Source organism: Notolepis coatsorum, assembly GCF_963971535.1.
Source record: "Notolepis coatsorum genome assembly, chromosome: 5".
Classification (NCBI taxonomy): Eukaryota; Metazoa; Chordata; class Actinopteri; order Aulopiformes; family Paralepididae; genus Notolepis; species Notolepis coatsorum.
The window spans coordinates 158,009,368-158,036,674 of NC_140169.1; positions in this window are offsets into that span (position 1 = coordinate 158,009,368).

The following is a 27,307-nucleotide window of genomic DNA, read 5'->3' on the forward strand; positions in this document are numbered from 1 at the left end:
ACTGCCGCTTTCCCACTTCAACAGCGCAGCAGCATTGTCGCACGCCATCTTCTGAGTGCAGAGCTGTTTAATCACTTTTCCCACTGCGTTACCAGTGGCGCGACGCTGGAGTTCACTTCGCCTTTCACATCGTGCCGCGCTTATGGCGTCTAGCACAGTCTCTAACAGTAACAGTAGTCTGACCAGTTTGTTTTGTGATGTTTGTAATCTTGTTTAGAAACACGGGTCTCTTGTCCATTGATGGATATATAATGGATATATTTTGTCTGGCACAGTGGTGTAATGGTTAGTGCTCATTCCTGTCACGCGGACGACCCGAGTTCGAAACCCCGCGTGTCTAATATTATTTTTTTTAGAATATAATATTAATGACTGTATACGCAAAAGTAGCCTAGTTTTAAGTTAAAATATTATAAATCTACATGCATTGAGGATGTCATTCTTTATATAGCTCTCAAAGTGCGCCAGGTTGAAGCATTTACATCGGCAAAAACTAAAAAAAAAATGGAAAAAGGGGGGATTCGAACGCGGGTCGTCCGTGCGGGACCCTTGAGTAGTTACCCTTAACAACCATCCACTCGCCTCTTAACAACCATCCACTCCCTTAACAACCATCCACTCCCTGTTTACAAAACCATGTATTATTTTGGCCATTAGTGGCGCTGTTGCGAGTTTGTGGATGCTGCGCCGCTGTATCCACATTTAGGAGAAGAAGGAGAACAGAAGAAGAGATCCGTTTTGCAGAGCTGGAGAATCGCGTTTTTTTTCAACCTGTTAACGTTTGAAGGTGAGTTTAAACTACTAAATACGATCCTAAACACTGTCACAACAGCAGTCATATATGTATATTTTCAACAATACGTTTGTTTACCAATAGGTTATTGGGTTTGTGTTGCCGCTGTTTAAAGAGACTCCAATTGAATTGATTTACCGAGTTCGTTTTTTTTTCAAATGTAAACTACAGTATAAGATCCCAACAATGTCACAACAGCAGTCATTCATAGTGTATATTTTCAACAATACGTTTGTTTACCAATAGGTTAAACTGTTTTTGGGTTTGTGTTGGCAGTTTCAACAGTTGGATGTACTCAGTGAAGCTGAGTCGTGTTTTGTTTCTGCACAGCAGAGCTATCATATAATAACGATAATACATTGTGTCCTATCTATCTATCTCACTATCTATCTGCTATGCTTTTATTTTTTACTCCGTTTATTTGATCAGGGACAGTGCATATCAATCAACAGTTATACATTTATAAATGAATACAAATTAAAAACTGTAAATATGCCAACATTAGCAGGGTTGCTAGTTTTCAGTTGTAGTCCCTGGGCTAGATGTTTAAGCCAGAAACAAACAGAAAAATAGAAGGCCATTAAAGCTAATATAAAAACAATTTAAAACATATTCTGTACTCACTAGTCACTACTAGGCATTCATGCATCTATAAAAAAAAAAACGGTGTACAGGGACAAATCAAAGCCCATACATGTACAGTATAAGCACTGTATATGCAGGCAGGCACACATATACATAATCAGGACAGTCAGGCTAGTGTACAGGGGTTGGGCAGCTGGACTGAGACGTGACTTGCTAATGGCCATGCTTAGAGTGTGTGTGAAGGATCTGAGTGTATTAGTACCGCGGATGTGTGATGGGATGGTGTTCCAGAACGCTGCAGCTTGTCTGTGTAATATAAAGATATGTGTTGGAGCCAAAATGCCCTTCTGTTTATTTAGTTTTATTTTAACTCACGTTGCAGAGGTTTGGCATTATCAGTCACCATGGCAACCACCACAGGGGGTGGTTACCCATATATACTGATCAGTGGGTGACGAGCCCCAGGTGCGCAAGGGGAATAGCCATACAGTTTTTTGACCGTGTTCGTGTAGATGTGCCGTATAGGTCGGCGGTCAGTGTTATTAGTAAAAAGAGTTTTTGTGTATATATTTTTGGTTGATAAGTCAATAAAAGGATTGGCATATCGAAAATGATAAGAGCTCTCTGGACATTGAATTCTTCAAGCACGCGTCTAACTCAAGCCAGTCCACTTGCCCCTCGCAGTAGGCTTATGTAAAGGAGTCTACATTAGTCAAAAACTCAGGCTCTTCGTTTGAAATGGACAATTGCCTTTGTTACTTATTGGAAGACGAGGATAATCGCGCTCGGCGCTCAAGATTCATTCAAACAGCTGATCAGCGAGACAGCGCGCTCTGCGCTCAAGATTCAACAGCTGATCAGCGGGACAGTGTTTTGATTTTTGAGGCCGCTGAAAGACATTAGTGACAACTGTTTGGTTCACCGTTTCGCTTGGAATTGCGCGGAACGTGGACTATCTGGACCAAGCTGCCCAGCACCGTCGGGGAGCGGACGGACCGGGAGGAGCTGCCCAGCACCGTCGGGGAGCGTACGGACCAGGAGGAGCTGCCCACCACCGTCAAGGAGCGGACGGCATCACCTGCCCCAGCACCATTTGGGCGAGGGAACGGACCAGGGGAGCTGTCCTGCGCGCAAGCAGTTTATTGAATAGGTTTGAAGTTGAATAGCGCTCGGACAAGGAGCGCTGTTTGAAGACTTTTCGAAGTTCAAAGAATAAAGTCAAACGGCCCCGACAGCGCTGCGCAACGAACAGGTATGTAGCGCGCTACCGGTATATCTTATATGGCCATATAAAAAACAAATGTGTGCACACAGGGTCAATTGAGAAAAATATAAAAAGGGAAAATTCCAATGCATTGGTGGTATATGATTGTGCAACCCGTTCGTGTGTGTGTCAAGGTTTGGTTAGAACGTCATGTGATGATTAACTGTGGGTTTGTTTATTGTGATTTAACCAAAGGTACCGTTTCATATTGAATCTGTTGGTCTTATATTGCTGATATGAATTCTGATAAAGGTGTTCAGAATCCAACAAAGACCAGCGTTATGGTTGAAAAGCCAGCCATGGCTGAAACTCATTGTAAAGAACCTTCATTGGTTGAAAAGTCACAGCCCACACCCACAGTGGCTGAAACACAGTCCGAGGTGGACACAGGTCAAATCACACACAATGTTGATACCGATCAGCAGGTCACAAAACGCAAGAGCAAATTAACACCAAAAGCCCTATTGGATAAAATTGACACATTACATAAATTACATAAATCTAAATTTAACAAGGCTTCTAACTTGCAAAAAACGATTTTGGGGTTAATGCAAAGTGGATGCAAACAGGAGGTGCAATGCGCATTTATGCAATATCTCCACATATGCAAGGAAGCAGAAGCAAACCAGGAGGCTCTGTTGCCAATAGTACCTCCTGAGGAAAGGGGAAAACATGACATTTGGTTCAAAGCCAAAATGATCAATGTCAATGACTTTATTGATCACATGAATGCATGGACAAAAATGACACAACCTGTGGAAAGTGTTAATGAGGATGAGGAGGATGTGCAAAATCTAATTAATCCAAATGACAGCATTTCTAATGTGGAAAGTGTTAATAAGGATGAGGAGGACGTGCAACATCTAATTAATCCAAATGACAGCATTTCTAATGTGGGAAGTAAAAAATCTGCTCACAAAGGTCACACAAGGTCTGGTACCAGCAGGTCCAGCAGATCTTCTACCTCAGCAGCTCGCTTACAGGCCGAGGCAGATAGAGCTTCACTTGTGATTCGAGCTGCAGCGTTAAAGGATAAACACGCTCTGGAGGAGCAGGAACAAATTCTAAAAAAGGATAAACACGCTCTGGAAGAGCAGGAACAGATCCTGAAACACGCCCTGAAAAAGGATAAACACGCTCTGGAAGAGCAGGAACAGATCCTGAAAAAGAAAAAGGAAACGATGGAGCTTGATGCACAACTGGCAGCTACCAACGCAAGAATAGCAGTATTTCAATCCCCCAGTCACCAAGCTCTTTCACTCACACAGTCCGATGGAATGGACTCCTACTACAGGAAAGGAACAAGGTTAAAGGAACCCTCAGTCACTCTCAATCCTCATGCAAAAGAATATACATCACTACCACAGCAACCGTCTATGCAACCACCAGAACTGCAGCAACCATCTGCACAGCAATCATATGTGCAACAACCATCACTATGGAAACCACAAGCTATGCAACAGCAACAAGCACCCATTCAACAACCACCACCCTGGCAAATACCACAAGCTATGCAACAGCAACAAGCACTCATTCAACACCCACCACCCTGGCAAATACAACAACCTATGCACTTGGTGCAGCCAACACCCATTCAACCGCCCCCATTTTGGCAAAGACAACAATCTATGCTGTTACAGCCAACCCTCATTCAAACACAACCGCCATCTTTACAAAGACAACATGTGTCTTGGGATGGAGCACAGGACAATACAACTCACATGGAAGCTCCTGTGCAGCTAACGACCCCAACTATAATTTCACCCCAAAGCAATAAAACCTCAGTTGTATGTAACCTATTAAAAAGGCAAAATGAGATAACAGCAATGCTAGTGGAGCAGCAAACCACTCACTTTAGGGCTGGGCGATATGGCCTAAATATGATATCACGATATTTTCTGACCTTTCGGCGATACACGATACGCATCACGATGTTTTTCTTTTTTTCCCCAAACAATTCATTATGAGGCTTACCAAGACAGTATTTGAGTTTGCAAGCTAACATTAAAGACAAAATAAAATACCCATGCATTTAGCATTTTTATATTATATATTAGATTTAGATTATTGGATTATTAGATTATATATTGCATATATTTAGCAATGAGATATTATATGATTTAGATATGAAATATGATGAATTGAAAATGGGGGACCCTGATGTAAACAAGACGAAAGTCTTTCTCTGGTCTGCATCCTCCAGTCCACTGTTGACTGTTGTTGTATTGAGCTGTACTGTATTGTACCTATGCTGCAATCTGTTAATAACGTTTATATTCATTCAGTCGGCAAACAGAATCATTTTGATTGACAGTCGCGTCTGCCAATTACGTCACATCGCTTGCACCCGCCCTGCTGTTCTTAGCACCAATCGGCAAGCGCGTATTAATTTTTTACTTCCGCCACTGGAGAGCTCAATGAAAACAACAATGGCAGCGGTAGCTCGCCGCGGCCGACGTTTAGCTTTTAGCTCTGCAGAATGACTAAACGACTGGAGGCATAATGATTTTACTGCAACGGATGTTATAATAAAAGCCTTTCCATACATCTGTCTGATTGAAAACGTTATTAACAGACCGCAGAATGGGCACAACGGAGTCAGCACGGGCTGAGATATGAACGGCTAATGCTTGCTAATATCTAGGTCGACCTCGGTCGTTGCTATGTAAATACGCTGATGTTATTGAAAGTGTAACTATATAACGTCAATGCCACAAAACGAATGCCTTTGTTATCATAAGTAGTAACTTTTGATGCAGTAGTGTGTGTGTGGGGCGGCGCTGTTCAAAAGTGTCAACGTGTGGACCAGATTGACGCAACACAAGCCTCTTGGGCAAAACATCACAATATCCACGATACGTTTAAAAAGTGTATCGTTAATGAACTGTACCCGATATTTATATAATATCGTCACATCGCCCAGCCCTAACTCACTTACTGCCACCAAGAGAGATTCCATATTTTGATGGGGATCCTCTGCAGTACAGAACCTTTGTCAGAGCCTTTGTTCATTGTGTGGAGAAGAACACGAGAAACAGAGGTGATTGTTTGTACTTCTTGGAGAAGTACACCAGGGGTCAGCCTAAAGAGCTTGTGCGTAGCTGTCAACACATGGCTCCAGACAGAGGCTATGATATGGCTAAGTACCTACTTGAACAACACTTTGGAGATGAATATAAAATCACAGCAGCTTACATGGAGAAGATGCTCAACTGGCCGCTAGTGAAGGCTGAAGACATAAAATCTCTTCAAGCCTATGCTCTTTTCCTTCGGGAGTGCTGTAATGCTATGGAGAATGTCCAGTACATGAGGGAACTCGATATGCCAGCGAACATGAAAGTATTGATTTCAAAGCTTCCATACAAGCTCCGAGAGAATTGGAGAGTCTCTGTATGTTCGATAATGGAAAAACACCATCGCAGACCACAATTCATGGATATTGTCACATTCATTGAGCGCCAGGTAAAGATTGTCTCAGACCCAGTCTTCGGAGACATTCAAAATACACCACCAAATACAGGAAGTAGACCTATGAACATGAACAGAATGAAATCACAAATTAAACCCAAATTCAAAGGAGACAGTTTTGCAACCACAGTTACTACCATCGAAACCCCTGCAAAGCAAATAAATGCATCTGCTCACAACACCAACACTTGTGTATGTTGCTCTAAAAATCACACTCTGGATCAATGTCCTCAGATGGAGGAGAAGACACACAGGGACAAGATTACTTTTATAAGGCAAAAAGGAATCTGTTTTGGCTGCCTTCGCATTGGACATCTTAGCAGGAATTGCGAGAAGCGCTTGACTTGCAAGGTGTGCAGCCAAAACCATCCCAGTGTTCTTCATATTAATCAGAAGGAGAGAGCAAGCAACACAACCCAGCCAAAGAAACCTTCGGTGAGTAACGCACAGATCTCTTTGCAAACATGTGGACAAACAGGGGCCGGAAGCAGCAAAGGGACTCTGTCAATCTTGCCTGTACAGGTGAAGTCCAGCAAGGGAGACAAAATCATCACAACATATGCATTTTTAGATCCAGGCAGCACTGACACATTTTGTTCAGAATCCCTAATGAGAAGGCTGAACCTTACAGGAAGGAAAACACAAATCAGCTTACATACCATGGGCCCAAAGGCATCTGTGTCCAGCTACATACTGACAGACTTGGAGATCTCCAGCCTCACTGGGAAACAGTTCTATGACCTGCCCAAGGTCTACACCCAGAAGAGGATGCCTGTAACCACGAGTAACATCATTAGCCAAGAGGAGTTGGCTAAGTGGCCATACTTAGATGGGGTTGCCCTTCCTCGGATTCAAGCTGATGTGGAGTTATTGATAGGTACCAATGCCTCCAAATTGCTTGAACCTTGGGAAATTGTGAATAGTCATGGCAATGGGCCATATGCCATTAAGACCCTATTGGGGTGGGTCGTTAATGGTCCCCTATCAGGCTACAGTGAGCAGCGGAGTGAGAATGTCAACCCCGCTGCTATTGTTAATAGGATCTCTATAACAAATCTGGAGCAGTTGCTGAACAATCAGTACAACCATGATTTTAATGAAAGGTCATCAGAAGACAAAGAGGAAATGTCGAGGGATGATATGAAGTTCATGGAAATCATGACTGATTCATGCAAACTGCAAGATGGACATTACACCTTGGAGCTTCCCTTTAAAAGGAAAGAAGTGTCTCTGCCAAACAATCAGTTTGTTGCTAGGCAACGCATCCTTGGACTGAAAAGGAAGTTTGGGAGAGATGAGAAGTTCCACCGAGAATACACCAACTTTCTCGACGACGTAATCAGTAAAGGATATGCTGAACGTGTTCCTGAACATCAAGTGGAACGGTGTGATGGAAAAGTATGGTACATTCCACACCATGGAGTGTACCATCCCAGGAAGGGCAATCTGCGTGTCGTATTTGACTGTGGAGCAGAGTATAGAGGAAAATCTCTCAATAAGGAGCTTCTACAAGGCCCTTACCTCACCAGCACCTTGTTAGGAGTCCTCACACGTTTCCGGCAAGAACATGTAGCCTTAATGACTGATGTTAAAGCGATGTTCCATCAGGTCAATGTGGCACAGAAAGACAGAGATTTTCTTCGGTTCTTGTGGTGGCCTGACGGCGACGTATCCCAAGAACTGGTAGAATATAGGATGACTGTGCATCTCTTTGGGGCAGTGTCTTCTCCTAGCTGTGCTTGTCATGCCCTCCGAAAGACAGCAGAAGATAACCACAACAGTTTCCCTGCTGAAGTACTTGACACGGTCAACAGCAACTTCTACATGGATGACTGTCTTAAGAGCTTGCCATCAGAAGAGGAGGCTGTTAAAATGGTCAAGGATTTGACAGATGTTTGTCAAAAAGGAGGCTTCCATTTGACAAAATGGATTAGCAATAACCGTGGAGTGCTGCTATCCATCCCAGAGGAAGACCGATCCAAGAATTTGCTTGACTTGGATCTCGACAGAGACCAACTGCCAGTGGAGAGGGCCCTTGGACTTCATTGGTGTGTTGATACAGACACTTTTAAGTTCAAGTTGGCACTCAAAGAACAGCCTCATACTCGACGTGGGATTCTATCGATGGTCAGCTCAATCTATGATCCTTTAGGATTTCTTGCCCCACTCACACTTCCAGCCAAGCTCATACTGCAAGATATGTGTAGGAGGAACTATGGATGGGATGATCAAATTCACCCAATTCTCCAACAGCAGTGGACGAAATGGTTGAGAGACCTGGAAAGAGTGATGGCATTCAAAGTTGAAAGATGCCTCAAGCCGGCAGATTTTGGAGAAACCATTCGTGGTCAACTACATCACTTCTCTGATGCCAGCGAAAGTGGATATGGCACTGTGACCTATCTGAAGATATGGAACAACAGCAACAGGTGTCATGTCTCTTTTCTGTTAGGTAAAGCCAGAGTTTGCCCACTAAAGCAAGTCACCATTCCACGCTTGGAACTCACTGCAGCTGTTCTTGCTGTTCGTGTAGACACCATGCTCAGAGGCGAAATTCAGCTTTGCCTTGAGAAATCTTGTTTCTGGACTGAGAGTACTTCAGTTTTAAAGTACATCAGAAATGAAGACAAGAGATTTCACACCTTTGTGGCAAATAGGATTTCTACCATCCGAAGAACATCTGAAGTCACGCAGTGGAGGTACATTCATACCACTCAGAACCCTGCTGACAAAGCCTCAAGGGGAGTTACGGTGGATGATTTGCTGACCAACAGAAGTTGGATTGAAGGCCCTGAGTTTCGTTGGAAACCAGAGGAAGAGTGGCCAGATAGTATCTTGGAGTACAACATTGCTGCTGATGACCCTGAGGTCAAAAAGGATCTCACCATCAACGCAGTAATTGTCGATGCACCAAGTGCCACACACCAACTGATCACCTACTTTTCTGACTGGAAAAGGTTGAAAAGGTCCGTTGCTTGGATCCTGAAATTACGAAAGACTCTATTGGAGATGAGTCGTAAAAGAAGCCAACTGAGTCATGAAGATGCAGACAAAGTGGAACAGGAAATGCAACAAAGTAGAGCTGCATTGGGAAACCAGAACTTAACACCAGATGATCTTTCTACAGCTGAGTCTGCCATCATTCGCTTCACTCAACAGCAAAGGTTCCCTGATGAACTTGCTGTGTTGACATCTGGAAAGGGTGAAGTAAAGAAAGACAGTCCCATCTATAAACTGGACCCCATTCTGGAGGATGGCTTGCTTAGAGTTGGAGGGAGGTTGAGTAGGGCAGCAATGTCTGAGGAATCTAAACATCCTGTTATCCTCTCGAAAGACCTCCATGTATCGACTCTCATACTAAAGCATATCCACGAACAGATGGGTCATGGTGGGAGAAACCATGTTCTCTCCAGATTGCGCCGAAAATATTGGATCACTAGTGCCAATGCAGCAACAAGAAAGGTCCTGTCTGACTGTCTTCTGCAAACGCCATAGAGGAAAGTTGGGTGAGCAGAAGATGTCAGACTTGCCTCTAGAGCGAATCGTTGCTGATCTTCCTCCATTTACCAATGTTGGAGTTGATTATTTCGGCCCGATTGAGGTCAAGAGGGGACGTTCCTTTGAAAAGCGCTATGGAGTCATTTTCACCTGTATGGCAAGTAGAGCAGTCCATTTGGAAGTCGCTTATTCATTGGATACGGACTCCTGTATAAATGCTCTACGCAGGTTTGTTTGTAGAAGAGGACCCATCTCTCATTTAAGATCGGACAATGGAACCAATTTTGTTGGTGCTAAAAGAGAGTTGAGGGAAGCTCTCGCTGCTTTAAACCACAGCAAAATACAATCAGCTTTTCTGGAAGAAGGAATTCAGTGGAGCTTCAACCCACCAACAGCTTCTCATCATGGAGGTGCATGGGAGCGCATCATACGGATGATTCGACTAATACTAACATCAGTTCTACACCAGCAAACCTTGAATGACGAAGGATTTCATATAGTGCTGTGTGAAGTCGAAGCCATTCTTAATGATCGCCCCATAACTAAGTTGTCTGGAGATCCCAACGATCTGGAAGCTCTCACTCCCAATCACATTCTCACAATGAAAGGAATTCCAATCTTGCCACCTGGATTGTTTGAGAAGTCTGACCTCTACCTCAAAAGGAGATGGAGACAAGTCCAATACATCTCAGACCTTTTTTGGAAACGCTGGCTGAGAGAATACTTACCTTTGCTACAGGAGCGGCAGAGGTGGAGTAAGGAGAGACGAAGTCTTGTCCCTGGAGACATTGTATTGATCGCAGACGCTACAGCTCCACGTGGTTCCTGGTTACTTGGAAGAGTCCTGGAGACCTATCCTGACAGGAAAGGACTGGTGCGTTCTGCACGAGTGAAGACAAAAACGAGCACACTGGATAGACCAGTAACTAAACTTTGCTTGCTTCAAGAAGCTGCAATTTAAAGCTTCTAATTCAAATAATTGTTTTTTGAGTTCTTTTGTATACATTTATTGGCTCCATTATGTAAATATTATTTTGAATTGTTCCTGGCCTCCTGCCATTCTCAATTAGGGGCCGAAGTGTTGGAGCCAAAATGCCCTTCTGTTTATTTAGTTTTATTTTAACTCACGGTGCAGAGGTTTGGCATTATCAGTCACCATGGCAACCACCACAGGGGGTAGTTACCCATATATACTGATCAGTGGGTGACGAGCCCCAGGTGCGCAAGGGGAATAGCCATACAGTTTTTTGACCGTGTTCGTGTAGATGTGCCGTATAGGTCGGCGGTCAGTGTTATTAGTAAAAAGAGTTTTTGTATATATATTTTTGGTTGATAAGTCAATAAAAGGATTGGCATATCGAAAATGATTAGAGCTCTCTGGACCAGCGTTTCCGTTAGCCGGTAATTACCGGTATTTGTCCGGCAAAATCTCCTGAAGTCCGACATATTTGTCCGGTGAAAATAATTCCCTGAGTCTAAGCACAATTTGATTATTTGAATTGTATTAAAATAGGCTAAAATTAAATAGCCTATGCGATGAACGAAACGATCATTACATTTGTTTCCTCGTTGCTTCTAATAATGACAACGACGTTGTCAGCGAGAGCTTTAAAAACGTAGGTCTCGGTTCGCTTCATCGGACCAAACGCGAACCAAATATAGGAAGTGATTATTATTACCACTGCTCGCAGCACTCACTGCAAAACAAGCACACTGCATCTAATCTCTCTATCTATCTATCTATCTATCTATCTATCTATCTATCTCTCTCTCTCTCTCTATGTCTGTGCATCTTGGGAAGAAGGAAGAAAAAACGCGGCTTATTATTATTACCGAGGCGCGCGGCTTATTATATTATTAAAACGGCTACTTGTGGGCACTCATAAAAACACTGTGGTCTACAAGTTGTTTAGCGAGAGGATGGTGGTAGGTAATGTGCTTCAATAGAACAATGGATCAATGCCATGTCAAAACTCGGCTCCGCTGATCTGGGCTCCGCAGTACACACACAGACACACACACACGCGCGCGCGCACACACAGGATCGCAGCCACACACACATTTCCACTGTCCAATAGACAAGCGCCCTTTTCGACCGCGTGACATTGAGGTGGAGAGAGTAGTCACGCAAACCACGATAATGTTGCAGTCTCTCTGCTTTCTCAGTTCTTCGCTTGATATAATTAATACAAATGTCCAATATAACGGAATTCGTTAGCTCATAAAAATGTGATTATAACAGACTGCTGTTCAGTGTCGGACCGACTGCCACATACGCGGTCTATTTTATTTCAAGTCAGCAGCAGCACGGAGACGGAGTATCGAGGGACTTATTTTATTTGGAATATATTAATGACTGTATACGCAAAAGTAGCCTAGTTTTAAGTAATAATATTATAAATCTACATGCCTTGAGGATGACATGAGCCTGCCTATCAATTGTTTTAAAGCTCAATAAACTATGACCGGAATTAATCTCATTTGTCCGGTAGTTGAAATCTTGCAGGTCACGGAGACCGGCAACAATTTTTTCTAACGGAAACCCTGCTCTGGACATTGAATTATTCAAGCACGCGTCTAACTCAAGCCAGTCCACTTGCCCCTCGCAGTAGGCTTATGTAAAGGAGTCTACAATATGTCATATAGTGTTTTGCTTTGTACAGGAAATAATCATGTCTGTATGTGTCTGTGGCTGTAGTGGGTGTAAGCCCAAGACAAATTTCCCACCTGATGGGACAATAAAGTGACTCTTGACATCACTTGTTGTCTATTTTTCACCAGTTTACTTTCTCTCAATAACAATTGATTTTTAAAATATTTTTATTTAATTTGTTTATGTTTGTGCAGGCAGTCAAACGGTCAGTGTCCCTGTCACCACTTTGCCGCCAGCCCTGCAGCCACACCAGGCTGCAGTGGAGAAGATTGTGAGGTATATATTTTTTCTCCCACCAACCCACCCCCTCCTAATGTACAGTCTCCTCACCGTCATATGTATATAATCCATGTTAGGATCTATGGGTAACAGTACTGTATATTTGCATATCGTATATGTCACAAATGTAACAGTACTATATACCTGTATGTCATAAATGTCATGATGTCATGTATGTTGTGTATGTCATAAATGTCACTATGAATTGAAAATGGGGGACCCTGATGTAAACAAGACAAACGTCTTTCTCTGGTCTGCATCCCCTTAACAATTGTGTGTATTGAGCAGTACTGTATTGTACCCATTCTATTCATGCATCTATAAAAACTGTGCTGTGCAGGTACTTTACTGAATATTTTATATTGTGTATTGTTTGGAGTCAGTTGTGTTGTGTCATGTCTGTATGTATGTGTCTGTGGCTGTAGTGGGTGTAAGCCCAAGACAAATTTCCCAGCTGATGGGACAATAAAGTGACTCTTGACATCACTTGTTGTCTATTTTTCACCAGTTTACTTTCTCTCAATAACAATTGATTTTTAAAATATTTTTATTTAATTTGTTTATGTTTGTGCAGGCAGTCAAACGGTCAGTGTCCCTGTCACCACTTTGCCGCCAGCCCTGGTGCCATTGGCTGAGGGCTGCCTCCAGGAGTCTCCTGTGTTCCAGGCTGCAGTGGAGAAGATCGTGAGGTATATATTTTTTCTCCCACCAACCCACCCCCTCCTAATGTACAGTCTCCTCACCGTCATATGTATATAATCCATGTTAGGATCTATCAGGGCTGTACGCTAAGCTTTTTCACTAGGGGCACACTTGCCCCTAAATGAGACATTTAGGGGCAAAAAATATTTTTTAGGGGCAAATTTTTAAATAACAATTTTACCATTATTAAAAAAATATGTTCCTCCTGCCTCATTACTGTGGTCCTTTTATTTAACATTTAAGTGCGTTTGTTTTCAGGTTTGTATCTTTTATAATGAACCAACCGAGAAAGTGTGTAAATCACTAATAGAACAAAAACAACAAACTGTGTGTGTGTGTGTGTGCGCGCACTTGTGTAGTGCTCCTTGAATGAGATCACCACAACACACACACACCATTGCATTAATCAGGAGGACAAGAAACTCTGCATACATTTGTTTCACAATGAAAAGTGCTTTAGAAATCAAATGAATTATTATTGTAAATAACCCCATGAAAGGTTTATTATTTGTATGGGTAATTACCTGCTTCATATTTGTGATGTTACTGGTTTCAGTGTGTGCCTAAAGTGATCAATGTGTTGGGCCGTTTATAGAGATCTATGCCAATTAATGTTTATGTATATCCGGGACTTTTTTTAGTAAGAATTGAGAGGGATTTGTATATGTGACCTTTATTTTGAAAACCGTGTTGCGACGCAACCTTATTTACATTTGCGCTTTTGACAGTGAAATGTTCAGTCCAACTTAGCTCGAAGGAAAGACTAATCAAAAAGGTTTAATTGACCCGTATGAGGCTCTTACGGTAGGACTTTGATTGTTTATAGAAGTGGAATGTAATATGCTAAACGAGAAATAAACAGTTTGTGACAGCCAGTAAAGTTGCAAGCCACTTTCATTTCATATACGGGGACACCGTGACAATTATTAGTATTATCTTATTTGCATATTGTCTCATTATTAGATAGATAGATAGGTTGATATTTTATAAATTTAAGTAGACAGTATTTCACGTCCTAATAGTGGGCTACTACTACTCACCTAATGCATGGCTGAACCTGAACGTTAGAAGTGTCCGTGTCCCCGTCAATCAATCATCACATCATCACGTCAATCATCATCATCTTATCATCTCTCCACATCGGACGTGGTTGTCATAAGATGGACTGATATCCACTCCGTTGTTCTTGCAGAGCTAAATTTGTATCTTAAATGTATTGAAATGAGGTGCTTCTTTGGCGATGCAATAGTCCATATTGAAAGGAAGAGAGGCCACATTCAGTTTCGTTTTGCTAGGAATTATGGGATTTGGTGTTGGATGTATAGACTACGCAGATAGGGACATGGTCTTTAATCGCACGATAGACTACAAGTACCAAGTATATAGCGTGACCTAGATTCACTCCACACGCAAATCTTTTTTTTCACTCAGGCTATCGGTGATCGCAGTAAGTTCATTCATTGCCGACAGATTCTTTCATAGCACCACGACATTGTGTCGCACTGACAGCTCGCGTGAGTGGCGTCATCACACGCCTTGGATAATTTAGGAGTGAAATGCGAATGCAAGGCTTGAAAGCACTACTCGCAAGCCCGCCCCCAGATAATATTTACCAATCGCAACGGCCAATTAAAGGGGCAATTCGCGATCATATCATCGCAGTGTACAGGCCTGTCTATGGGTAACAGTACTGTATATTTGCATATCGTATATGTCACAAATGTAACAGTACTATTACTATATACCTGTATGTCATGTATGTCCCTATGTCATAAATGTCATGATGTCATGTATGTTGTGTGTGTCATAAATGTCACTATGAATTGAAAATAGGGGACCCTGATGTAAACAAGACAAACGTCTTTCTCTGGTCTGCATCCCCTTAACAATTGTGTGTATTGAGCCGTACTGTATTGTACCCATTCTGCAATCTGTTAAATAAAGTTTTCATTCATTCATTCAGTGAGATGCTGGAGAAGCAGCAGCAGCTGGTCTCTGACAAGAACAAGTTACAGGTTGAAAAAACCCTCAGCTCGGAACTAGGCAAAATCTGCATATGGCTCGCCGACAACAAACTATCATTACACATGGGCAAAACAGAGTCCATTCTCTTCTGTTCAAATAACAAACTCAGCAAAACAGACGGCTTCTCAGTTACAGTGGGTGACAATATTGTCACAAGGAAAGATGAAATTACCTACCTGGGTTCCATCCTAGAGGCTAATCTTTCCTGTGACAAAATGGCATCCAATGTAATAAAAAAAGTCAATCAACGAACTCGATTCTTGTACCGGATCTCCTCCCTGGTAAACAAGAATACCCTGAAGACTCTGGCAGGAGCACTCATTCAAGGGTACTACGACTATGCTTGCACCTCATGGTACCAAAGCACCTCAAAGGCACTAAAAACCAAATTACAAACATCTCAAAACAAACTAGTCAGACTACTGCTTGACCTGACTCCTAGAACCCACCTCACCCCTGCACACTTTGCCAACCTAGGATGGCTTAGAGTAGACGACAGAGTACAGCAACTTGCAATGGGCCTGGTCTACAAGATACACGACACGACCAAGGTACCCATGATTGTACATGTCAAAATACTTCCCAAAGGTCAGTGAATACCACGACCACAACACCAGAGGGAGCTCCACAAATCATGTTAAACCCAGATTCGGCTCAAACAAGGGACTAAACACGTTTCGCAATTATGCCACATGAATGAATGAATGAATGAATGAAATGAATGAATGAAAACTTTATTTAACAGATTGCAGAATGGGTACAATACAGTACGGCTCAATACATACAATTGTTAAGGGGATGCAGACCTGAGAAAGACGTTTGTCTTGTTTCCATCAGGGTCCCCCATTTTCAATTCATATAGACATATATGACATACATGACATACAGATAGTCAGTACTGCTACATCTATACATTTATGACATACCAGATTTGCAAATACAGTACTGTTTGTGATACAGAAGGAGTCAAGAAAAGGGAGTATATACATTTGACGTAGAAACTGTACATTGGAGGAGGTTGGGTGGGGGGGGTTGGGTACATTGGGATATTGACAACCATACTGGGTAATTTACATTGGAGGTGGTTGGGGGGGGGGGGGGCCGGGGGGCACACTGTATAAACAAGTAACACTGTACATTGAGGGGGGGGGGGAGGAGACACTGTACAAACAAACACAATTGTACATTGAACTATTGACAAAACCATACTAGGTAAATGACTGTACATTGGAGGGGGTTGGGTTAGGATATTTACAGGGGCCAGTGTTGAATTGCAGTCTCCCGTAGGTGTCCCTTGAGAGAGGTTTTGAAAGTGGGTAGTGATCCACATTCCTTTACAGCTTTGGGTAGGGCGTTCCACATTGATGTGGCATAATTGCGAAACGTGTTTAGTCCCTTATTTGAGCCGAATCTGGGTTTAACATGATTTGTGGAGCTCCCTCTGGTGTTGTGATCGTGGTATTCACTGACCTTTGGGAAGTATTTTGACATGTACATGGGTACCTTGGTCGTGTAGTGTATCTTGTAGACCAGGCCCATTGCAAGTTGTTGTACTCTGTCGTCTACTCTAAGCCATCCTAGGTTGTCAAAGTGGGCAGGGGTGAGGTGGGTTCTAGGAGTAAGGTCAAGCAGTAGTCTGACCAGTTTGTTTTGAGATGTTTGTAATTTTGTTTTTAGCGCCTTTGAGGTGCTTTGGTACCATGAGGTGCAAGCATAGTCGTAGTACCCCTGAATGAGTGCTCCTGCCAGAGTCTTCAGGGTGTTCTTGTTTACCAGAGAGGAGATCCGGTACAAGAATCGGGTTCGTTGGTTGACTTTTTTTATTACATTGGATGCCATTTTGTCACAGGAGAGATTAGCCTCTAGGATGGAACCCAGGTAGGTAATTTCATCTTTCCTTGTGACAATATTGTCACCCACTGTAACTGAGAAGCCGTCGGTCTTGCTGAGTTTGTTATTTGAACCGAAGAGAATGTGTACATAATGTGAACATCAATGTGGAACGCCCTACCCAAAGCTGTAAAGGAATGTGAATCACTACCCACTTTCAAAAACACTCTCAAATAACACCTATGGGAGACTGCAATTCGAAACTGGCCCCTGTAAATGTCCTAACCCAGTTGTACAGTAAATGACCAAGTATGGCTTTGTCAGTATTCCAATGTACAGTGTACAGTGTCCCCCCCCCCCCCTACCCAACCCCCCCCCCACCACCACCTCCAATGTACAGTCCCCCCCCCCACCCAACCCAACCCCACCCCACCTACCCAACCTCCTCCAATGCAGTTTCTACGTCAAATGTATATACACTCTTTTCTGGACACTTTTTGTATCACAAACAGTACTGTATTTGCAAATCTGGTATGTCATAAATGTATAGATGTAGCAGTACTGTCTATCTGTATGTCGTGTATGTCATGTTATGATGAATTGAAAATGGGGGACCCTGATGTAAACAAGACGAAAGTCTTTCTCTGGTCTGCAACCCCTTAACAATTGTATGTATTGAGCCGTACTGTACTGTACCCATTCTGCAATCTGTTAATAAACGTTTCAATCGATCAATCAATACCTGTATTACACTGACTGAGTCACATATATTATTAATACTGGAATCTGGAGAATAATAGTCAATCAGTTATTCAACTATTAACATTAGGCCTATAACAGTTAGCTCTATAATATGGCTGGAGTTACTCACGTGTTCTAGTTGCATTATGGCAGGCTATGCTACAGTATAACAGTATTTATGAATGAATGAATGAAAACTTTATTTAACAGATTGCAGAATGGGTACAATACAGTACTATGAACTTATGACAAACAGCATCCGGTATAAAACAAAAACAAACTCTCAAACGACATCTAAAATGAATTAGGTGGTGAATACATGACGGCCTGTGAATAGCAGAAAAGAAAAGAGAATATAAAGTATGTCATGGCGGAGAAGAGCATAAACACAACTCAGTTTAAAATTGCCCAACAGAGTCACGATGACCCCAAGCTCCCATAACGATGGCATTTCATAATTGCATGTGATATGATATTGTGCTTCTACGTGTATATTGCAAAAACGCAGGCTATACACAATCACTTAAATTGTTATACAGTCTAACAACTAAAGTCCTAATCTGTCGCAGCGGACACAAGGTATAGTAATTATTAATTAGGGTGCAGTGAGTTCAGGCTATACGTTATGAATGTCGAACGTCTAAATTATAATAATTTGTGATACGTATACCTGCATGCAGTGTCGGGTTATTATTAATATGCTGCCTGCAAACAAAAGTAGTGCAGGACAATTTCCGTGCAGAATCCACTGGAGGCAACAAACCATCACAGATATAAACTCTCAGATATAAACTTACTGTAATATTTCACTTTCCGGAAACTGTGGTCCAGTGTCTTGTGAGTGACGTCTATTTCTCCATAAGCGCAGTGTTTCTCAAGTTGCTCAACTTGCCTTGTTGCGACATTCAGTCAGTTGGAGCATAATCATACTGAACACTTGTGTGCAATTCTGTTGACAACAGCCCCACCCGCTGGACACAATCTTCTTTTCTTTTTTTAATAACGTTTGACACTTTTGATTGATTGATTGATTGATTGATTGATTGAAAATTGTATTAACAGATTGCAGAATGGGTACAATACAGTACGGCTCAATACACACAATTGTTAAGGGGATGCAGACCAGAGAACATTTACATCAGGGTCCCCCATTTTCAATTCATCATAACATATACCATTATATGACATACAGATACAGTACTGCTACATCTAGACATTTATGACATACTAGATTTACAAATACAGTACTGTTTTTGATACAAGAAGAGTCTAAAAAAGAGAGTATATACATTTGACGAAGAAACTGTACATTGGAGGAGGTTGGTAGGTAGGAGGTTGGTAGGTGGAGGGGGGTTGGGTAGGCGCGGGGGGTGGGGGGGGGGGGGGTTAACTGTACATTGGATTATCGACAAAACCTTACTTGGTCCCAAGAAGTGGGTCTCGTGTATTATTGGGTTTCCACCCCCACCACCCAAAACACATACACACAGTATGTACGTATACACACACACACACACACACACACACACACACACACACACACACACACACACACACGCACACAGACACGCGCACACACGCACACACGCACACACACACACACACACACACACACACAGGGCTGGAATGACTCACAATCAATGTTCACAATGACAACAACAAGGCAAGCGGAGAGTCTTACATCTAATCATTTTTAATATTTACACAATAGACACAGGTAGAAATCTTGCAAACATATATACTGTATATCTCACAGACTTTCAAAGAGGAATGTGCTCACATATAATATTCAGCCCAACGTCATGGTTTTCTGCATGCTGCGGTCAAAATAAATATTTGTATACATTTTACAATGCATAATACAAAAAAGCCACAAACTAAAATATTTATAAATATAATCTGTTACAAAAAAAGATATATACGAAACAACAACTGAATATCAGGAATATCGAGACTTGTTTATAAGAGAATTTAGCATCACGTATACTACTGTTTACACCTTGAAATGTTGCACAATAAAGCCCCAAAAGGTCCTTCCTGTTTCCGGTTTGCCCTTGTTGCTTGGGGGACGTCGACACGATGGCGACAGCCTACTCGCAGGGTTAATGGCCAACATATACCGTTGCGTGTAGCAAAAATATAGACAATAAGGGGGTAGCTTCGGTTTTTGAGTATCTGATTGATCACAGAGAGTTATTTTTCAAAAAGGTATAACTAGACATTTGCAGTTGGTGTTGGTTGCAACGGGTATATATCCCCCGAATGGCCAGACTTCTCAATCCACCTCTTATGACCGTGAGTCTGAGGGCGGGATCCACAAAGAATGGATTGCATGGTGCTAATTGCATTAAAAAAAGAAAATCAACCAATCAAATCACCGCGCATGCAGGTGATCGATTGATTGAACATTGTACAGTATTAACAGATTGCAGAATGGGTACAATACAGTACGGCTCAATACACACAATTGTTAAGGGGATGCAGACCAGAGAAAGACTTTCGTCTTGTTTACATTCAGGTCCCCCCATTTTCAATTCATAATGAATTGTAAGTAAGGGTGCAATTAGCACCGTGCAATCCATTCTTTGTGGATCCGGCCCGGAGGCTCCGTTCACACTGCAAGTCAGCAGGAAGGGTACAACTCTATAGATTCCAGTGGGAACTGGTCACACTCTGCTGAACTGACCCGCATGCGCAAAGGAACAATAAAGAAGATGGACGTAAGAAGTCTGTTCAGACTGAGGTCACATTGCAAAACAAATCAGACCTGTATCTGATTTAGGAACCACATGTGAAAAAGTGGCCCAAATCAGAATTGAAAAAAATCAGATTCCATGTGATTAGTGCTGTTCACACTGTTGTGATCTGAGTCACATAATGAGCAAAGAAATCAGATTATTAGTTTTATGACTAAGACCAGCGCCACCATGATGAGGCTGGAGACTCAAAACGTCACCGGTCTCCTTATATTTGTAAGGCAAACAAATATATATATTTGTCAAGTTTGGTTGGAATCGTAACAGTGTCGTTCACAAGTCACATTGTGTGAGTTGCTTCCTGCTCACCATTATACATTTTCCACATGGTTTGGCCCATCAGTTATCTAAAAATGACACATTTAAAGACGATTCCAAACAGAAAGTGTGGTGGAAATCGGACAGTGTTCACAAGTAATGAATCATTTCTCGCTACCAATGCGTTTTTAACTTGTTTCAGCAGAAATGTGATTGGATCTGGCGGTCATGTGGTTCAATTATCTAAATTAAACATTTAAAGGTAGTTATTCCCCCGATTCCAAACAGCAAGTTTGGTGAGAACCAGGTGAACAGGCTAGGGGGGGGGGGGGGGGGGGAGGGGAAAACGGCTCCGGAGGTCATGAATGTGCACAGGAAATGTGAAAGGATTAGAAGGAAAGCTATTGGAGTTATCGCGTTGACGTGTGGGATCCTGAATCTCCCCAAGGGGATCAATAAAGGAATATCTTATCTTATCTGCTGCCAGATAAGATACGATATGGTCAGGATGACTCCATAACACCTCGTTCTGAGACATAATTACCACCAAACTACCACGATACTCGCAAAGGGAACTTCTTCTTCTTCTTCCTCCTGCGTCCGAAAACACAGAGGCGAGTGAACTGAGAAAAAAACGTCAATTCGCGATAAATCAGGTAAACTTCTTAAAAAAACAGAATGATCCCATTAAGAGCTCAGACTGTAGCATCTGAGGTAACGTCTGATTGTTTTAAGTTGTGGCCTCTCAGTTTAGGTGTTTGTGTGTAAACTGGTATAAATCAGCCTCTCAGTTTAGGTGTTTGTGTGTAAACTGGTTTAAAGCAACGCTCTCCGTTTAGGTGTTTGTGTGTAAACTGGTATAAATCAGCCTCTCAGTTTAGGTGTTTGTGTGTAAACTGGTATAAATCAGCCTCTCAGTTTAGGTGTTTGTGTGTAAACTGGTTTAAAGCAGCCTCTCTGTTTAGGTGTTTGTGTGTAAACTGGTTTAAAGCAGCCTCTCTGTTTAGGTGTTTGTGTGTAAACTGGTTTAAAGCAGCCTCTCTGTTTAGGTGTTTGTGTGTAAACTGGTTTAAAGCAGCCTCTCTGTTTAGGTGTTTGTGTGTAAACTGGTTTAAAGCAGCCTCTCCGTTTAGGTGTTTGTGTGTAAACTGGTTTAAAGCAGCCTCTCTGTTTAGGTGTTTGTGTGTAAACTGGTTTAAAGCAGCCTCTCTGTTTAGGTGTTTGTGTGTAAACTGGTTTAAAGCAGCCTCTCTGTTTAGGTGTTTGTGTGTAAACTGGTTTAAAGCAACGCTCTCTGTTTAGGTGTTTTTGTGTGTAAACTGGTTTAAAGCAGCCTCTCTGTTTAGGTGTTTGTGTGTAAACTGGTTTAAAGCAGCCTCTCCGTTTAGGTGTTTGTGTGTAAACTGGTTTAAAGCAGCCTCTCTGTTTAGGTGTTTGTGTGTAAACTGGTTTAAAGCAGCCTCTCTGTTTAGGTGTTTGTGTGTAAACTGGTTTAAAGCAGCCTCTCTGTTTAGGTGTTTGTGTGTAAACTGGTTTAAAGCAGCCTCTCCGTTTAGGTGTTTGTGTGTAAACTGGTTTAAAGCAGCCTCTCTGTTTAGGTGTTTGTGTGTAAACTGGTTTAAAGCAAAGCTCTTTTCTACCCCTCAAGCAGCAGCAGGATCTGCAGGTGACGCCTTCTTCAGGACCTGTGAGCAGCTTCCAGGACCTGTGAGCGTCTCCAGGACCTGTGAGCAGCTTCCAGGACCTGTGAGCGTCTCCAGGACCTGTGAGCAACTTCCAGGACCTGTGAGCGTCTTCAGGACCTGTGAGCGTCTCCAGGACCTGTGAGCAGCTTCCAGGACCTGTGAGCAGCTTCCAGGACCTGTGAGCAGCTTCCAGGACCTGTGAGCGTCTCCAGGACCTGTGAGCGTCTCCAGGACCCGTGAGCAGCTTCCAGGACCCGTGAGCGTCTCCAGGACCTGTGAGTGTCTCCAGGACCTCTGAGCGTCTCCAGGACCTGTGAGCGTCTCCAGGACCTGCTTCAGGACCGGCGCGGCTCCAGTGCGTGTGACAGCTTGGTCAGCGTCCTCTGGTTGTCGATCACGCTCAGCTGGCGCACGTAGGTCCGGACCTCCGGGTGACTCTTGTTGGCCAGAGACGGGTCTGAACCTGAGTCGGAGCGGAGGTGAAGAAGGAAATATAAGATAAGATAAGATACGATATTCCTTTATCGATCCCCTTGGGGGAACTTCATACAGACATACAGCGTCATACAGTAGCAGTATGTGAGAGGGGGAGGGGGGGGGGGGGGGGGTGCAGGTATGGGCAGGGTAATAGTAGAAAGACATAAATATAGGCAATAAAATTTGATAAAATAACCGGTGGAAACAATATAATTACTGTATATAACTGTAACCTGAAATATGTTGAAAGGGCATGTCCATTTCTCTTCCATCACAATATATATATAATAATAATAACTACACAATAATAACCAAATTACCGAATGGCTTGCTCCTGCAGAATCTCACTATCTTCACGGTGTTAGCGATCATCCTCTGGAAAGACAAGACGGCTACGATCAGCGACAGATCAACAACGAAGCGGCCTGGTGCCAAGTGGTGCACCGACAGTTACACCTCCATGTTCTCATCAGTAATAACATCATGTTCTCATCAGTAATAACATCATGTTCTCATCAGTAATAATAACATCATGTTCTCATCTGTAATAATAACATCATGTTCTCATCAGTAATAATAACATCATGTTCTCATCAGTAATAACATCATGTTCTCATCAGTAATAATAACATCATGTTCTCATCTGTAATAACATCATGTTCTCATCAGTAATAACATCATGTTCTCATCAGTAATACTAACATGTTCTCATCAGTAATAATAACATCATGTTCTCATCAGTAATAACATCATGTTCTCATCAGTAATAATAACATCATGTTCTCATCAGTAATAACATCATGTTCTCATCAGTAATAATAACATCATGTTCTCATCAGTAATAACATCATGTTCTCATCAGTAATAATAACATCATGTTCTCATCAGTAATAACATCATGTTCTCATCAGTAATAATAACATCATGTTCTCATCAGTAATAACATCATGTTCTCATCAGTAATAATAACATCATGTTCTCATCAGTAATAATAACATCATGTTCTCATCAGTAATAACATCATGTTCTCATCAGTAATAATAACATCATGTTCTCATCAGTAATAACATCATGTTCTCATCAGTAATAACATCATGTTCTCATCAGTAATAATAACATCATGTTCTCATCAGTAATAACATCATGTTCTCATCAGTAATAATAACATCATGTTCTCATCAGTAATAACATCATGTTCTCATCAGTAATAATAACATCATGTTCTCATCTGTAATAACATCATGTTCTCATCAGTAATAACATCATGTTCTCATCAGTAATAATAACATCATGTTCTCATCTGTAATAACATCATGTTCTCATCAGTAATAACATGATGTTCTCATCAGTAATAATAACATCATGTTCTCATCTGTAATAACATCATGTTCTCATCAGTAATAACATCATGTTCTCATCAGTAATAACATCATGTTCTCATCTGTAATAATAACATCATGTTCTTATCAGTAATAACATCATGTTCTCATCAGTAATAATAACATCATGTTCTCATCAGTAATAATAACATCATGTTCTCATCAGTAATAATAACATCATGTTCTCATCAGTAATAACATCATGTTCTCATCTGTAATAATAACATCATGTTCTCATCAGTAATAATAACATCATGTTCTCATCAGTAATAATAACATCACGTTCTCATCAGTAATAATAACATCACATTCTCATCAGTAATAACACATCCAGAGACTCACCATCTTCTCAAAATTCACCAAGTTGTCGATGAACGTCCTGTTGCCCTCATGAGTGAACGTCATGTCTGAGAAGATAAAGGAAACACAGTATACATACTTATATATTGTTTAGCATGAAAAAAACTCAAGCAAAGTGAAGAACATGACCAGGGTGTAGGATGCACAGATGTCCATGTGAAGGTGAACTGCAGTGACCCAGGCGGGAGGTCAGAGGTGGCGCCGACCCAGAGAGACCTGACCTTTGATCAGCAGCGGCATGAATGGAATGACGGGCGGTTCCAGCTTGGCGGCGGTCAGACGGTACGCCCGGTGGTTCCTGGACGGGTCCTGTGGAAACAGTCACACCGGCCTGAGAACTCCGCCAGCGCCGTGTGAAGAAGTGGACCCACATCCCAGCCAGCCAGCCAGCCAGCCAGCCAGGCTGTAGATCAACCGCCCCCCACCCCCCCCCCCCCTCTTTGCCACCTTGTCATACACCGACGACTTACCCTTGCCATAGAAGCCTGAATTGGCATCACAGCCTGTAATACAGTGTAGCTGCACAATACAATCTGCCATCTCCTCAGTAACCAGGCCACGGCAGAAGACTGTGTCCTGCTTTCTCTTGATACAGAGCATACCGGGCAGCTGTTGAGAGATGACCGCTGCCGTGACATAGGCATCGGTGTCGGCTGCATCAATGACCACAGGGCCACTGTAGCCTGACTCACGTAGAACTGTGTAAGCAGAGAAAAGGATGGTGTGAGCCTCAGACTGGTCAAAGCTGTAGTTCTGCATTGGTTGCTGGGTTGACAAGTTGGTGCAGTGGGAGCCAACAGAGTAGACGATCTCTGTATCTACACCCTGTGCAACAAGGTCAGTCAGATAGCTGCATATTACTTTTTGTAGCCGCTCCTTGTTGCTGACGCTACACAGCAGTGTTTTGAACTCTCTGGCAGAGGGGAAGGGGTCGCCCAGCTTCATGTAGGTGTTGGGGACATGTACCTTACCTTGTACCCGCAGATCTCGCTCATCATCTTTAGTTGAGTATGCTGCGTCGTACGGGTCATTTACACAGAAAATACGGTCAGCATCACCATGGCGGGCAAGGATGATGGATGATACCTTGTGGACATAGTCCAACCACTTGTATGGGGTGCCATCTTGTGTCTGCCGATCTTCTGCTGATGGGGTTGCCATCCTCCAGATCATGCCCATGTCGACAATAGCGGTGTAGGGTTCTTGCAGATCTACAGATTGGAGAGAGAGCTTCTGAATGAGCTTGCTCTTCTGTGTCTTCCTATATGTGCCATTGGAGTTGAATAAGGCCACACATTCCTCGACAACACGATGTTCCAGCAACTCGGAGAGATTCACAAGTTGACTGACCTCAACCAGGTTGATCACTGCCTTGAGAGCACTCCGCTCCATCTCAGCAGCTCTTGCTTTGAGTTCCTCCCCGGGCTTCTCCATGCAGGGCTGCTTGGAAAATGTCAAGCGTTTGCTCAGAGGGACAGGTGCATGGAGGGAGGTTTTCTTACTGAACACTCGGTCTTGCAAGAAGCTGGTCAACTTCTCCTCTCCCACAGCATAGGCTGAGTTGAAGTCCGCGATGAGTTCATCAGAGGCAGGCATGGCTGACTGTAGGGTGCGGAGGGTGGGTGAGGCTGGATCAAATGGGAAGGAATCAAACTCATGCATGCATGCGACCAGGTCCTGCACGCGCTGCTCATCTTCTCTCATCCTTTTCGGACCACATTCTATGTGCTTCCTCTTGGCTTTTTTTGTGTGGCCAGGGCATTGTGAGCCACCCGGATCTTGGCCAAATTGTTCACATTTCTGGAGTGCACCAGCAGCTGCTTCTCATTCTGGAGGATGGAGAGCCAGCCAGACTTAATTTTGCTGCCCTTGTTCATTGTACACTCGATCCACATGTCCCAGGCCATGTTGGAGTAGGGGTTGCCTGTGATGGACTGAGTGAAGTCAGTACGAAGGAAGGCAACCTGATCAGCAGGGAGAGCTGTCAGCATTGCCCAGAAGTCAGGCAGCCACCTTCCATACCTATTGTTGTCGTACACTACCATCCATGGCAGCATGGCACGATTGGCACGCAGAGAGCTGACATACTCATCCCAGTTGCAGATATGTACTGCATGCACATTCTGCATGAGTGCATCTGTCATAGACAGGAAGTCCCTCCAGTAGTCCGCCATATCACTGGCCTCCACCTGGGTGAATAAATTGGTGATGAGGCTCTCGAGGTCAGTATCATCCTCCAGTGCCGCATGTGCAGCTGCACGGGGTTCTTGGGAGAGACTCATATCTCTCAGAATCTCAAGGTTCTCCCTTGTCTCATCAGCCAGGTTGGGCATGAGCCTCCCCTTTACGCAGCCCCCTCTTGTAATGCTTGCCTTTCAGTGCACGGTCGACGGAGCCCTCTGCAATAACTCCTCCTGCCACAAGTACATCTCCTAGCTCACTCCCCTTGTAGCGCTTGTAGATAGCGCTCATCATCACACACTGTGAGCGCTCATCATCACACACTGTGTATGGAAGGGACCAAGAAAGGGTACAATGTCATGGTACTTGTTTG